Source organism: Amia ocellicauda, unplaced genomic scaffold, assembly GCF_036373705.1.
Source record: "Amia ocellicauda isolate fAmiCal2 unplaced genomic scaffold, fAmiCal2.hap1 HAP1_SCAFFOLD_73, whole genome shotgun sequence".
NCBI lineage: Eukaryota > Metazoa > Chordata > Actinopteri > Amiiformes > Amiidae > Amia > Amia ocellicauda.
Genome location: NW_027103000.1, coordinates 27,429 through 42,500, shown reverse-complemented (window position 1 = coordinate 42,500; position 15,072 = coordinate 27,429). Strand labels below are relative to the sequence as shown.

The 15,072-nt window shown below is 43.3% G+C and overlaps 13 non-coding genes across 13 annotated transcripts; all 13 read left to right on the top strand.

Moving 5' to 3' along the window:
• The first annotated feature begins 77 nt into the window (after window positions 1-77).
• Window positions 78-196, top strand: LOC136742238 (5S ribosomal RNA). Its single transcript, XR_010814860.1, has one exon. It is a non-coding gene; the product is annotated as a 5S ribosomal RNA (ribosomal RNA).
• A 1,054-nt stretch (window positions 197-1,250) lies between these two features.
• On the top strand, window positions 1,251-1,369 carry LOC136742155 (5S ribosomal RNA). The gene has a single exon (XR_010814781.1). It is a non-coding gene; the product is annotated as a 5S ribosomal RNA (ribosomal RNA).
• A 1,066-nt stretch (window positions 1,370-2,435) lies between these two features.
• On the top strand, window positions 2,436-2,554 carry LOC136742140 (5S ribosomal RNA). The gene has a single exon (XR_010814767.1). It is a non-coding gene; the product is annotated as a 5S ribosomal RNA (ribosomal RNA).
• A 1,066-nt stretch (window positions 2,555-3,620) lies between these two features.
• On the top strand, window positions 3,621-3,739 carry LOC136741991 (5S ribosomal RNA). The gene has a single exon (XR_010814625.1). It is a non-coding gene; the product is annotated as a 5S ribosomal RNA (ribosomal RNA).
• Window positions 3,740-4,804: 1,065 nt separating this feature from the next.
• On the top strand, window positions 4,805-4,923 carry LOC136742202 (5S ribosomal RNA). The gene has a single exon (XR_010814827.1). It is a non-coding gene; the product is annotated as a 5S ribosomal RNA (ribosomal RNA).
• Window positions 4,924-5,989: 1,066 nt separating this feature from the next.
• On the top strand, window positions 5,990-6,108 carry LOC136742174 (5S ribosomal RNA). Its single transcript, XR_010814799.1, has one exon. It is a non-coding gene; the product is annotated as a 5S ribosomal RNA (ribosomal RNA).
• Window positions 6,109-7,173: 1,065 nt separating this feature from the next.
• On the top strand, window positions 7,174-7,292 carry LOC136742259 (5S ribosomal RNA). The gene has a single exon (XR_010814879.1). It is a non-coding gene; the product is annotated as a 5S ribosomal RNA (ribosomal RNA).
• Window positions 7,293-8,347: 1,055 nt separating this feature from the next.
• LOC136742001 (5S ribosomal RNA) lies at window positions 8,348-8,466 on the top strand. The gene has a single exon (XR_010814635.1). It is a non-coding gene; the product is annotated as a 5S ribosomal RNA (ribosomal RNA).
• Window positions 8,467-9,521: 1,055 nt separating this feature from the next.
• Window positions 9,522-9,640, top strand: LOC136742223 (5S ribosomal RNA). Its single transcript, XR_010814847.1, has one exon. It is a non-coding gene; the product is annotated as a 5S ribosomal RNA (ribosomal RNA).
• A 1,055-nt stretch (window positions 9,641-10,695) lies between these two features.
• Window positions 10,696-10,814, top strand: LOC136742074 (5S ribosomal RNA). Its single transcript, XR_010814704.1, has one exon. It is a non-coding gene; the product is annotated as a 5S ribosomal RNA (ribosomal RNA).
• A 1,066-nt stretch (window positions 10,815-11,880) lies between these two features.
• Window positions 11,881-11,999, top strand: LOC136742267 (5S ribosomal RNA). The gene has a single exon (XR_010814886.1). It is a non-coding gene; the product is annotated as a 5S ribosomal RNA (ribosomal RNA).
• Window positions 12,000-13,054: 1,055 nt separating this feature from the next.
• Window positions 13,055-13,173, top strand: LOC136742092 (5S ribosomal RNA). Its single transcript, XR_010814722.1, has one exon. It is a non-coding gene; the product is annotated as a 5S ribosomal RNA (ribosomal RNA).
• Window positions 13,174-14,228: 1,055 nt separating this feature from the next.
• On the top strand, window positions 14,229-14,347 carry LOC136742129 (5S ribosomal RNA). Its single transcript, XR_010814756.1, has one exon. It is a non-coding gene; the product is annotated as a 5S ribosomal RNA (ribosomal RNA).
• The last annotated feature ends 725 nt before the right edge of the window (window positions 14,348-15,072 follow it).

Genomic DNA, 15,072 nt, shown 5'->3' with positions numbered 1-15,072 from the left:
CAGTTCAACTGCAAGTATGAGCGGCAGAAACGGATATTGCCTTCCCTTTAAGTAGAGGGTCAAGGACAGCCTCCCTGGCTTACGGCCATACTAGCCTGAATACGCCCGATCTCGTCCGATCTCGGAAGCTAAGCAGGCTCGGGCCTGGTTAGTACTTGGATGGGAGACCGCCTGGGAATACCAGGTGCTGTAAGCTTTTTCATCTTTTACACACCAGAGGGCGACAAATCACGAGTTTTAACTTTGGATACACGCAATTTCATCATTATTTCAGATTTGACTTCCCCAAATACACAGGCATACAATAGATCTTGTTCTCCAACGTAAACGGTCCCTAGAAACTAGGGTACATTCGTAAATAAATTCAGCATCATGGCTAGAAGTGACTAAATGTTGCCTAATCTATCTCATCGAGAAATGACACAATTACAGCAACACAAAAAGAACTCCACCGGACAAAGTTCAGTGCTCACAAGGAGCCTCATTCAACACACACGGTTCCATTCCCATTCATGCAAAGCACGAAAGTGTAAAACTTGGGAACATACTTGAGAGCAAAGATCACATTCAATCTCATTCAAGGCACGGATGTGAATGCAACGGGATGAAATAACTGAAATGATGCCTGCCCTCGAACTGTGATGATGGACTACCCGACTCGCCAATAATATTGGCTTCTGGTGTATTGAAATACAGGAGCTGCTGGATGTGTGTGTTTTCTTACCCCCTCACCATAGTTTGTCAAATGTTTAAACAACTGAACTTATATTCAAGGTTTGTTTCTCTTCATATGTTTTACTGGTTTACATTTGTCTCAGCAACCTGTTGAATGATTCTTCTGCTTTCAAAACAAAATGACAACAGGATGAATGCACACACTTGAAAATACAATACATGCAATGTTATGCATCATAGTGATGCAACCTCCTTTCAGTTTCATACTGCATGTCAATTGAAATCCTTACTGAAATGCACACCTTCTCAAGATTGCGCTTGACTGGCGTATCAGGCACTCAATTACAGCTGTTTTATCAAGACAATGTGTTCGTTTTGTAATATATAGTTCCGGTCTGGTGTGGCACCCCAGCTAACGCACAACGTTGCCACAACGTTTCGTGTTAGCAGGGACTGTCTGCGGCGCGCTGGTGTGTCCCGGACTTTAGAGTAGAGAGACAGTTCAACTGCAAGTATGAGCGGCAGAAACGGATATTGCCTTCCCTTTAAGTAGAGCGTCAGGGATAGCCTCCCTGGCTTACGGCCATACTATCCTGAATACGCCCGATCTCGTCCGATCTCGGAAGCTAAGCAGGCTCGGGCCTGGTCAGTACTTGGATGGGAGACCGCCTGGGAATACCAGGTGCTGTAAGCTTTTGCATCTTTTACACACCAGAGGGCGACAAATCACGAGTTTTAACTTTGGATACACGCAATTTCATCATTATTTCAGATTTGACTTCCCCAAATACACAGGCATACAATAGATCTTGTTCTCCAACGTAAACGGTCCCTAGTAACTAGGGTACATTCGTAAATAAATTGAGCATCATGGCTAGAAGTGACTAAATGTTGCCTAATCTATCTCATCGAGAAATGACACAATTACAGCAACACAAAAAGGAACTCCACCGGACAAAGTTCAGTGCTCACAAGGAGCCTCATTCAACACAAACGGTTCCATTCCCATTCATGCAAAGCACGAAAGTGTAAAACTTTGGAACATACTTGAGAGCAAAGATCACATTCAATCTCATTCAAGGCACGGATGTGAATGCAACGGGATGAAATTACTGAAATGATGCCTGCCCTCGAACTGTGATGATGGACTACCCGACTCGCCAATAATATTGGGTTCTGGTGTATTGAAATACAGGAGCTGCTGGATTTGTATGTTTTCTTACCCCCTCACCATACTTTCTCAAATGTTTAAACAACTGAACTTATATTCAAGGTTTGTTTCTCTTCATATGTTTTACTGGTTTACATTTGTCTCAGCAACCTGTTGAATGATTCTTCTGCTTTCAAAACAAAATGACAACAGGATGAATGCACACACTTGAAAATACAATACATGCAATGTTATGCATCATAGTGATGCAACCTCCTTTCAGTTTCATACTGCATGTCAATTGAAATCCTTACTGAAATGCACACCTTCTCAAGATTGCGCTTGACTGGCGTGTCAGGCACTAAATTACAGCTGTTTTATCAAGACAATGTGTTCGTTTTGTAATATATAGTTCCGGTCTGGTGTGGCACCCCAGCTAACGCACAACGTTGCCACAATGTTGCCACAACGTGGCATGTTAGCAGGGACTGTCTGCGGCGCACTGGTGTGTCCCGGGCTTTAGAGTAGAGAGACAGTTCAACTGTAAGTATGAACGGCAGAAACGGATATTGCCTTCCCTTTAAGTAGAGCGTCAGGGACAGCCTCCCTGGCTTACGGCCATACTAGCCTGAATACGCCCGATCTCGTCCGATCTCGGAAGCTAAGCAGGCTCGGGCCTGGTCAGTACTTGGATGGGAGACCGCCTGGGAATACCAGGTGCTGTAAGCTTTTGCATCTTTTACACGCCAGAGGGCGACAAATCACGAGTTTTAACTTTGGATACACGCAATTTCATCATTATTTCAGATTTGACTTCCCCAAATACACAGGCATACAATAGATCTTGTTCTCCAACGTAAACGGTCCCTAGTAACTAGGGTACATTCGTGAATAAATTGAGCATCATGGCTAGAAGTGACTAAATGTTGCCTAATCTTTCTCATCGAGAAATGACACAATTACAGCAACACAAAAAGGAACTCCACCGGACAAAGTTCAGTGCTCACAAGGAGCCTCATTCAACACACACGGTTCCATTCCCATTCATGCAAAGCACGAAAGTGTAAAACTTGGGAACATACTTGAGAGCAAAGATCACATTCAATCTCATTCAAGGCACGGATGTGAATGCAACGGGATGAAATTACTGAAATGATGCCTGCCCTCGAACTGTGATGATGGACTACCCGACTCGCCAATAATATTGGGTTCTGGTGTATTGAAATACAGGAGCTGCTGGATTTGTGTGTTTTCTTACCCCCTCACCATAGTTTGTCAAATGTTTAAACAACTGAACTTATATTCAAGGTTTGTTTCTCTTCATATGTTTTACTGGTTTACATTTGTCTCAGCAACCTGTTGAATGATTCTTCTGCTTTCAAAACAAAATGACAACAGGATGAATGCACACACTTGAAAATACAATACATGCAATGTTATGCATCATAGTGATGCAACCTCCTTTCAGTTTCATACTGCATGTCAATTGAAATCCTTACTGAAATGCACACCTTCTCAAGATTGCGCTTGACTGGCGTGTCAGGCACACAATTACAGCTGTATTATCAAGACAATGTGTTCGTTTTGTAAAATATAGTTCCGGTCTGGTGTGGCACCCCAGCTAACGCACAACGTTGCCACAACGTTGCCACAACGTGGCGTGTTAGCAGGGACTGTCTGCGGCGCACTGGTGTGTCCCGGGCTTTAGAGTAGAGAGACAGTTCAACTGTAAGTATGATCGGCAGAAACGGATATTGCCTTCCCTTTAAGTAAAGCGTCAGGGACAGCCTCCCTGGCTTACGGCCATACTAGCCTGAATACGCCCGATCTCGTCCGATCTCGGAAGCCAAGCAGGCTTGGGCCTGGTCAGTACTTGGATGGGAGACCGCCTGGGAATACCAGGTGCTGTAAGCTTTTGCACCTTTTACACACCAGAGGGCGACAAATCACGAGTTTTAACTTGGGATACAGACAATTTCATCATTATTTCAGGTTTTACTTCCCCAAATACACAGGCATACAATAGATCTTGTTCTCCAACGTAAACGGTCCCTAGTAACTAGGGTACATTCGTAAATAAATTGAGCATCATGGCTAGAAGTGACTAAATGTTGCCTAATCTTTCTCATCGAGAAATGACACAATTACAGCAACACAAAAAGAACTCCACCGGACAAAGTTCAGTGCTCACAAGGAGCCTCATTCAACACACACGGTTCCATTCCCATTCATGCAAAGCACGAAAGTGTAAAACTTGGGAACATACTTGAGAGCAAAGATCACATTCAATCTCATTCAAGGCACGGATGTGAATGCAACGGGATGAAATTACTGAAATGATGCCTGCCCTCGAACTGTGATGATGGACTACCCGACTCGCCAATAATATTGGGTTCTGGTGTATTGAAATACAGGAGCTGCTGGATTTGTGTGTTTTCTTACCCCCTCACCATAGTTTGTCAAATGTTTAAACAACTGAACTTATATTCAAGGTTTGTTTCTCTTCATATGTTTTACTGGTTTACATTTGTCTCAGCAACCTGTTGAATGATTCTTCTGCTTTCAAAACAAAATGACAACAGGATGAATGCACACACTTGAAAATACAATACATGCAATGTTATGCATCATAGTGATGCAACCTCCTTTCAGTTTCATACTGCATGTCAATTGAAATCCTTACTGAAATGCACACCTTCTCAAGATTGCGCTTGACTGGCGTGTCAGGCACTCAATTACAGCTGTTTTATCAAGACAATGTGTTCGTTTTGTAAAATATAGTTCCGGTCTGGTGTGGCACCCCAGCTAACGCACAACGTTGCCACAACGTTGCCACAACGTGGCGTGTTAGCAGGGACTGTCTGCGGCGCACTGGTGTGTCCCGGGCTTTAGAGTAGAGAGACAGTTCAACTGTAAGTATGAACGGCAGAAACGGATATTGCCATCCCTTTAAGTAGAGCGTCAGGGACAGCCTACCTGGCTTACGGCCATACTAGCCTGAATACGCCCGATCTCGTCCGATCTCGGAAGCCAAGCAGTCTCGGGCCTGGTCAGTACTTGGATGGGAGACCGCCTGGGAATACCAGGTGCTGTAAGCTTTTGCACCTTTTACACACCAGAGGGCGACAAATCACGAGTTTTAACTTTGGATACACACAATTTCATCATTATTTCAGATTTTACTTCCCCAAATACACAGGCATACAATAGATCTTGTTCTCCAACGTAAACGGTCCCTAGTAACTAGGGTACATTCGTAAATAAATTGAGCATCATGGCTAGAAGTGACTAAATGTTGCCTAATCTTTCTCATCGAGAAATGACACAATTACAGCAACACAAAAAGGAACTCCACCGGACAAAGTTCAGTGCTCACAAGGAGCCTCATTCAACACACACGGTTCCATTCCCATTCATGCAAAGCACGAAAGTGTAAAACTTGGGAACATACTTGAGAGCAAAGATCACATTCAATCTCATTCAAGGCACGGATGTGAATGCAACGGGATGAAATTACTGAAATGATGCCTGCCCTCGAACTGTGATGATGGACTACCCGACTCGCCAATAATATTGGGTTCTGGTGTATTGAAATACAGGAGCTGCTGGATTTGTGTGTTTTCTTACCCCCTCACCATAGTTTGTCAAATGTTTAAACAACTGAACTTATATTCAAGGTTTGTTTCTCTTCATATGTTTTACTGGTTTACATTTGTCTCAGCAACCTGTTGAATGATTCTTCTGCTTTCAAAACAAAATGACAACAGGATGAATGCACACACTTGAAAATACAATACATGCAATGTTATGCATCATAGTGATGCAACCTCCTTTCAGTTTCATACTGCATGTCAATTGAAATCCTTACTGAAATGCACACCTTCTCAAGATTGCGCTTGACTGGCGTGTCAGGCACTCAATTACAGCTGTATTATCAAGACAATGTGTTCGTTTTGTAAAATATAGTTCCGGTCTGGTGTGGCACCCCAGCTAACGCACAACGTTGCCACAATGTTGCCACAACGTGGCGTGTTAGCAGGGACTGTCTGCGGCGCACTGGTGTGTCCCGGGCTTTAGAGTAGAGAGACAGTTCAACTGTAAGTATGATCGGCAGAAACGGATATTGCCTTCCCTTTAAGTAGAGCGTCAGGGACAGCCTCCCTGGCTCACGGCCATACTAGCCTGAATACGCCCGATCTCGTCCGATCTCGGAAGCCAAGCAGGCTTGGGCCTGGTGAGTACTTGGATGGGAGACCGCCTGGGAATACCAGGTGCTGTAAGCTTTTGCACCTTTTACACACCAGAGGGCGACAAATCACGAGTTTTAACTTTGGATACACACAATTTCATCATTATTTCAGGTTTTACTTCCCCAAATACACAGGCATACAATAGATCTTGTTCTCCAACGTAAACGGTCCCTAGTAACTAGGGTACATTCGTCAATAAATTGAGCATCATGGCTAGAAGTGACTAAATGTTGCCTAATCTTTCTCATCGAGAAATGACACAATTACAGCAACACAAAAAGAACTCCACCGGACAAAGTTCAGTGCTCACAAGGAGCCTCATTCAACACACATGGTTCCATTCCAATTCATGCAAAGCACGAAAGTGTAAAACTTGGGAACATACTTGAGAGCAAAGATCACATTCAATCTCATTCAAGGCACGGATGTGAATGCATCGGGATGAAATTACTGAAATGATGCCTGCCCTCGAACTGTGATGATGGACTACCCGACTCGCCAATAATATTGGGTTCTGGTGTATTGAAATACAGGAGCTGCTGGATTTGTGTGTTTTCTTACCCCCTCACCATAGTTTGTCAAATGTTTAAACAACTGAACTTATATTCAAGGTTTGTTTCTCTTCATATGTTTTACTGGTTTACATTTGTCTCAGCAACCTGTTGAATGATTCTTCTGCTTTCAAAACAAAATGACAACAGGATGAATGCACACACTTGAAAATACAATACATGCAATGTTATGCATCATAGTGATGCAACCTCCTTTCAGTTTCATACTGCATGTCAATTGATATCCTTACTGAAATGCACACCTTCTCAAGATTGCGCTTGACTGGCGTGTCAGGCACTCAATTACAGCTGTTTTATCAAGACAATGTGATCGTTTTGTAAAATATAGTTCCGGTCTGGTGTGGCACCCCAGCTAATGCACAACTTTGCCACAACGTTGCCACAACGTGGCGTGTTAGCAGGGACTTTCTGCGACACGCTGGTATGTCCCGGGCTTTAGAGTAGAGAGACAGTTCAACTGTAAGTATGAACGGCAGAAACGGATATTGCCTTCCCTTTAAGTAGAGCGTCAGGGAAAGTCTCACTTGCTTACGGCCATACTAGCCTGAATACGCCCGATCTCGTCCGATCTCGGAAGCCAAGCAGGCTCGGGCCTGGTCAGTACTTGAATAGGAGACCGCCTGGGAATACCAGGTGCTTTAAGCTTTTGCACCTTTGACACACCAGAGGGTGACAAATCACGATTTTTAACTTTGGATACACACAATTTCATCATTATTTCAGATTTGACTTCCCCAAATACACAGGCATACAATACATTTTGTTCTCCAACGTAAACGGTCCCTAGTAACTAGGGTACATTCGTAAATAAATTGAGCATCATGGCTAGAAGTGACTAAATGTTGCCTAATCTTTCTCATCAAGAAATGACACAATTACAGCAACACAAAAAGGAACTCCACCGGACAAAGTTCAGTGCTCACAAGGAGCCTCATTCAACACACACGGTTCCATTCCCATTCATGCAAAGCACGAAAGTGTAAAACTTGGGAACATACTTGAGAGCAAAGATCACATTCAATCTCATTCAAGGCACGGATGTGAATGCAACGGGATGAAATTACTGAAATGATGCCTGCCCTCGAACTGTGATGATGGACTACCCGACTCGCCAATAATATTGGGTTCTGGTGTATTGAAATACAGGAGCTGCTGGATTTGTGTGTTTTCTTACCCCCTCACCATAGTTTGTCAAATGTTTAAACAACTGAACTTATATTCAAGGTTTGTTTCTCTTCATATGTTTTACTGGTTTACATTTGTCTCAGCAACCTGTTGAATGATTCTTCTGCTTTCAAAACAAAATGACAACAGGATGAATGCACACACTTGAAAATACAATACATGCAATGTTATGCATCATAGTGATGCAACCTCCTTTCAGTTTCATACTGCATGTCAATTGAAATCCTTACTGAAATGCACACCTTCTCAAGATTGCGCTTGACTGGCGTGTCAGGCACTCAATTACAGCTGTATTATCAAGACAATGTGTTCGTTTTGTAAAATATAGTTCCGGTCTGGTGTGGCACCCCAGCTAACGCACAACGTTGCCACAACGTTTCGTGTTAGCAGGGACTGTCTGCGGCGCGCTGGTGTGTCCCGGGCTTTAGAGTAGAGAGACAGTTCAACTGTAAGTATGAACGGCAGAAACGGATATTGCCTTCCCTTTAAGTAGAGCGTCAGGGACAGCCTCCCTGGCTTACGGCCATACTAGCCTGAATACGCCCGATCTCGTCCGATCTCGGAAGTTAAGCAGGCTCGGGCCTGGTCAGTACTTGGATGGGAGACTGCCTGGGAATACCAGGTGCTGTAAGCTTTTGCATCTTTTACACACCAGAGGGCGACAAATCACGAGTTTTAACTTTGGATACACGCAATTTCATCATTATTTCAGATTTGACTTCCCCAAATACACAGGCATACAATAGATCTTGTTCTCCAACGTAAACGGTCCCTAGTAACTAGGGTACATTCGTAAATAATTTGAGCATCATGGCTAGAATTGACTAAATGTTGCCTAATCTTTCTCATCAAGAAATGACACAATTACAGCAACACAAAAAGGAACTCCACCGGACAAAGTTCAGTGCTCACAAGGAGCCTCATTCAACACACACGGTTCCATTCCCATTCATGCAAAGTACGAAAGTGTAAAACTTGGGAACATACTTGAGAGCAAAGATCACATTCAATCTCATTCAAGGCACGGATGTGAATGCAACGGGATGAAATTACTGAAATGATGCCTGCCCTCGAACTGTGATGATGGACTACCCGACTCGCCAATAATATTGGGTTCTGGTGTATTGAAATACAGGAGCTGCTGGATTTGTGTGTTTTCTTACCCCCTCACCATAGTTTGTCAAATGTTTAAACAACTGAACTTATATTCAAGGTTTGTTTCTCTTCATATGTTTTACTGGTTTACATTTGTCTCAGCAACCTGTTGAATGATTCTTCTGCTTTCAAAACAAAATGACAACAGGATGAATGCACACACTTGAAAATACAATACATGCAATGTTATGCATCATAGTGATGCAACCTCCTTTCAGTTTCATACTGCATGTCAATTGAAATCCTTACTGAAATGCACACCTTCTCAAGATTGCGCTTGACTGGCGTGTCAGGCACTCAATTACAGCTGTATTATCAAGACAATGTGTTCGTTTTGTAAAATATAGTTCCGGTCTGGTGTGGCACCCCAACTAACGCACAACGTTGCCACAACGTTTCGTGTTAGCAGGGACTGTCTGCGGCGCGCTGGTGTGTCCCGGGCATTAGAGTAGAGAGACAGTTCAACTGTAAGTATGAACGGCAGAAACGGATATTGCCTTCCCTTTAAGTAGAGCGTCAGGGACAGCCTCCCTGGCTTACGGCCATACTAGCCTGAATACGCCCGATCTTGTCCGATCTCGGAAGTTAAGCAGGCTCGGGCCTGGTCAGTACTTGGATGGGAGACTGCCTTGGAATACCAGGTGCTGTAAGCTTTTGCATCTTTTACACACCAGAGGGCGACAAATCACGAGTTTTAACTTTGGATACACGCAATTTCATCATTATTTCAGATTTGACTTCCCCAAATACACAGGCATACAATAGATCTTGTTCTCCAACGTAAACGGTCCCTAGTAACTAGGATACATTCGTCAATAAATTGAGCATCATGGCTAGAAGTGACTAAATGTTGCCTAATCTTTCTCATCAAGAAATGACACAATTACAGCAACAAAAAAGGAACTCCACCGGACAAAGTTCAGTGCTCACAAGGAGCATCATTCAACACACACGGTTCCATTCCCATTCATGCAAACCACGAAAGTGTAAAACTTGGGTACGTACTTGAGAGTAAAGATAACATTCAATCTCATTCAAGGCACGCATGTGAATGCAACGGGATGAAATTACTGAAATGATGCCTGCCCTCGAACTGTGATGATGGACTACCCGACTCGCCAATAATATTGGGATCTGGTGTATTGAAATACAGGAGCTGCTGGATTTGTGTGTTTTCTTACCCCCTCACCATAGTTTGTCAAATGTTTAAACAACTGAACTTATATTCAAGGTTTGTTTCTCTTCATATGTTTTACTGGTTTACATTTGTCTCAGCAACCTGTTGAATGATTCTTCTGCTTTCAAAACAAAATGACAACAGGATGAATGCACACACTTGAAAATACAATACATGCAATGTTATGCATCATAGTGATGCAACCTCCTTTCAGTTTCATACTGCATGTCAATTGAAATCCTTACTGAAATGCACACCTTCTCAAGATTGCGCTTGACTGGCGTGTCAGGCATTCAATTACAGCTGTTTTATCAAGACAAATGTGTTCGTTTTGTAAAATATAGTTCCGGTCTGGTGTGGCACCCCAGCTAACGCACAACGTTGCCACAACGTGGCATGTTAGCAGGGACTGTCTGCGGCGCGCTGGTGTGTCCCGGGCTTTAGAGTAGAGAGACAGTTCAACTGTAAGTATGAACGGCAGAAACGGATATTGCCTTCCCTTTGAGTAGAGTGTCAGGGACAGCCTCCCTGGCTTACGGCCATACTAGCCTGAATACGCCCGATCTCGTCCGATCTCGGAAGCTAAGCAGGCTCGGGCCTGGTCAGTACTTGGATGGGAGACTGCCTGGGAATACCAGGTGCTGTAAGCTTTTGCATCTTTTACACACCAGAGGGCGACAAATCACGAGTTTTAACTTTGGATACACGCAATTTCATCATTATTTCAGATTTGACTTCCCCAAATACACAGGCATACAATAGATCTTGTTCTCCAACGTAAACGGTCCCTAGTAACTAGGGTACATTCGTAAATAAATTGAGCATCATGGCTAGAATTGACTAAATGTTGCCTAATCTTTCTCATCGAGAAATGACACAATTACAGCAACACAAAAAGGAACTCCACCGGACAAAGATCAGTGCTCACAAGGAGCCTCATTCAACACACACGGTTCCATTCCCATTCATGCAAAGCACGAAAGTGTAAAACTTGGGAACATACTTGATAGCAAAGATCACATTCAATCTCATTCAAGGCACGGATGTGAATGCAACGGGGTGAAATTACTGAAATGATGCCTGCCCTCGAACTGTGATGATGGACTACCCGACTCGCCAATAATATTGGGTTCTGGTGTATTGAAATACAGGAGCTGCTGGATTTGTGTGTTTTCTTACCCCCTCACCATAGTTTGTCAAATGTTTAAACAACTGAACTTATATTCAAGGTTTGTTTCTCTTCATATGTTTTACTGGTTTACATTTGTCTCAGCAACCTGTTGAATGATTCTTCTGCTTTCAAAACAAAATGACAACAGGATGAATGCACACACTTGAAAATACAATACATGCAATGTTATGCATCATAGTGATGCAACCTCCTTTCAGTTTCATACTGCATGTCAATTGAAATCCTTACTGAAATGCACACCTTCTCAAGATTGCGCTTGACTGGCGTGTCAGGCACTCAATTACAGCTGTTTTATCAAGAGAATGTGTTCGTTTTGTAATATATAGTTCCGGTCTGGTGTGGCACCCCAGCTAACGCACAACGTTGCCACAATGTTGCCACAACGTGGCGTGTTAGCAGGGACTGTCTGCGGCGCGCTGGTGTGTCCCGGGCTTTAGAGTAGAGAGACAGTTCAACTGTAAGTATGAACGGCAGAAACGGATATTGCCTTCCCTTTAAGTAGAGCGTCAGGGACAGCCTTCCTGGCTTACGGCCATACTAGCCTGAATACGCCCGATCTCGTCCGATCTCGGAAGTCAAGCAGGCTCGTTCCTGGTCAGTACTTGGATGGGAGACCGCCTGGGAATACCTGGTGCTGAAAGCTTTTGCATCTTTTACACACCAGAGGGCGACAAATCACGAGTTTTAACTTTGGATACACGCAATTTCATCATTATTTCAGATTTGACTTCCCCAAATACATAGGCATACAATAGATCTTGTTCTCCAACGTAAACGGTCCATAGTAACTAGGGTACATTCGTAAATAAATTGAGCATCATGGCTAGAAGTGACTAAATGTTGCCTAATCTTTCTCATCGAGAAATGACACAATTACAGCAACACAAAAAAGAACTCCACCGGACAAAGTTCAGTGCTCACAAGGAGCCTCATTCAACACACACGGTTCCATTCCCATTCATGCAATGCACGAAAGTGTAAAACTTGGGAACATACTTGAGAGCAAAGATCACATTCAATCTCATTCAAGGCACGGATGTGAATGCAACGGGATGAAATTACTGAAATGATGCCTGCCCTCGAACTGTGAAGATGGACTACCCGACTCGCCAATAATATTGGGTTCTGGTGTATTGAAATACAGGAGCTGCTGGATTTGTGTGTTTTCTAACCCCCTCACCATAGTTTGTCAAATGTTTAAACAACTGAACTTATATTCAAGGTTTGTTTCTCTTCATATGTTTTACTGGTTTACATTTGTCTCAGCAACCTGTTGAATGATTCTTCTGCTTTCAAAACAAAATGACAACAGGATGAATGCACACACTTGAAAATACAATACATGCAATGTTATGCATCATAGTGATGCAACCTCCTTTCAGTTTCATACTGCATGTCAATTGAAATCCTTACTGAAATGCACACCTTCTCAAGATTGCGCTTGACTGGCGTGTCAGGCACTCAATTACAGCTGTTTTATCAAGACAATGTGTTCGTTTTGTAATATATAGTTCCGGTCTGGTGTGGCACCCCAGCTAACGCACAACGTTGCCACAACGTGGCGTGTTAGCAGGGACTGTCTGCGGCGCGCTGGTGTGTCCCGGACTTTAGAGTAGAGAGACAGTTCAACTGTAAGTATGAACGGCAGAAACGGATATTGCCTTCCCTTTAAGTAGAGCGTCAGGGACAGCCTCCCTGGCTTACGGCCATACTAGCCTGAATACGCCCGATCTCGTCAGATCTCGGAAGCTAAGCAGGCTCGGGCCTGGTCAGTACTTGGATGGGAGACCGCCTGGGAATACCAGGTGCTGTTAGCTTTTGCATCTTTTACACACCAGAGGGCGACAAATCACGAGTTTTAACTTTGGATACACACAATTTCATCATTATTTCAGATTTGACTTCCCCAAATACACAGGCATACAATAGATCTTGTTCTCCAACGTAAACTGTCCCTAGTAACTAGGGTACATTCGTAAATAAATTGAGCATCATGGCTAGAAGTGACTAAATGTTGCCTAATCTTTCTCATCGAGAAATGACACAATTACAGCAACACAAAAAGGAACTCCACCGGACAAAGTTCAGTGCTCACAAGGAGCCTCATTCAACACACACGGTTCCATTCCCATTCATGCAAAGCACGAAAGTGTAAAACTTGGGAACATACTTGAGAGCAAAGATCACATTCAATCTCATTCAAGGCACGGATGTGAATGCAACGGGATGAAATTACTGAAATGATGCCTGCCCTCGAACTGTGATGATGGACTCCCCGACTCGCCAATAATATTGGGTTCTGGTGTATTGAAATACAGGAGCTGCTGGATTTGTGTGTTTTCTTACCCCCTCACCATAGTTTGTCAAATGTTTAAACAACTGAACTTATATTCAAGGTTTGTTTCTCTTCATATGTTTTACTGGTTTACATTTGTCTCAGCAACCTGTTGAATGATTCTTCTGCTTTCAAAACAAAATGACAACAGGATGAATGCACACACTTGAAAATACAATACATGCAATGTTATGCATCATAGTGATGCAACCTCCTTTCAGTTTCATACTGCATGTCAATTGAAATCCTTACTGAAATGCACACCTTCTCAAGATTGCGCTTGACTGGTGTGTCAGGCACTCAATTACAGCTGTTTTATCAAAACAATGTGTTCGTTTTGTAATATATACTTCCGGTCTGGTGTGGCACCCCAGCTAACGCACAACGTTGCCACAACGTGGCGTGTTAGCAGGGACTGTCTGCGGCGCGCTGGTGTGTCCCGGGCTTTAGAGTAGAGAGACAGTTCAACTGTAAGTATGAACGGCAGAAACGGATATTGCCTTCCCTTTAAGTAGAGCGTCAGGGAGAGCCTCCCTGGCTTACGGCCATACTAGCCTGAATACGCCCGATCTCGTCCGATCTCGGAAGCTAAGCAGGCTCGGGCCTGGTCAGTACTTGGATGGGAGACCGCCTGGGAATACCAGGTGCTGTAAGCTTTTGCATCTTTTACACACCAGAGGGCGACAAATCACGAGTTTTAACTTTGGATACACGCAATTTCATCATTATTTCAGATTTGACTTCCCCAAATACACAGGCATACAATAGATCTTGTTCTCCAACGTAAACGGTCCCTAGTAACTAGGGTACATTCGTAAATAAATTGAGCATCATGGCTAGAAGTGACTAAATGTTGCCTAATCTTTCTCATCGAGAAATGACACAATTACAGCAACACAAAAAGGAACTCCACCGGACAAAGTTCAGTGCTCACAAGGAGCCTCATTCAACACACACGGTTCCATTCCCATTCATGCAAAGCACGAAAGTGTAAAACTTGGGAACATACTTGAGAGCAAAGATCACATTCAATCTCATTCAAGGCACGGATGTGAATGCAACGGGATGAAATTACTGAAATGATGCCTGCCCTCGAACTGTGATGATGGACTACCCGACTCGCCAATAATATTGGGTTCTGGTGTATTGAAATACAGGAGCTGCTGGATTTGTGTGTTTTCTTACCCCCTCACCATAGTTTGTCAAATGTTTAAACAACTGAACTTATATTCAAGGTTTGTTTCTCTTCATATGTTTTACTGGTTTACATTTGTCTCAGCAACCTGTTGAATGATTCTTCTGCTTTCAAAACAAAATGACAACAGGATGAATGCAAACACTTGAAAATACAATACATGCAATGTTATGCATCATAGTGATG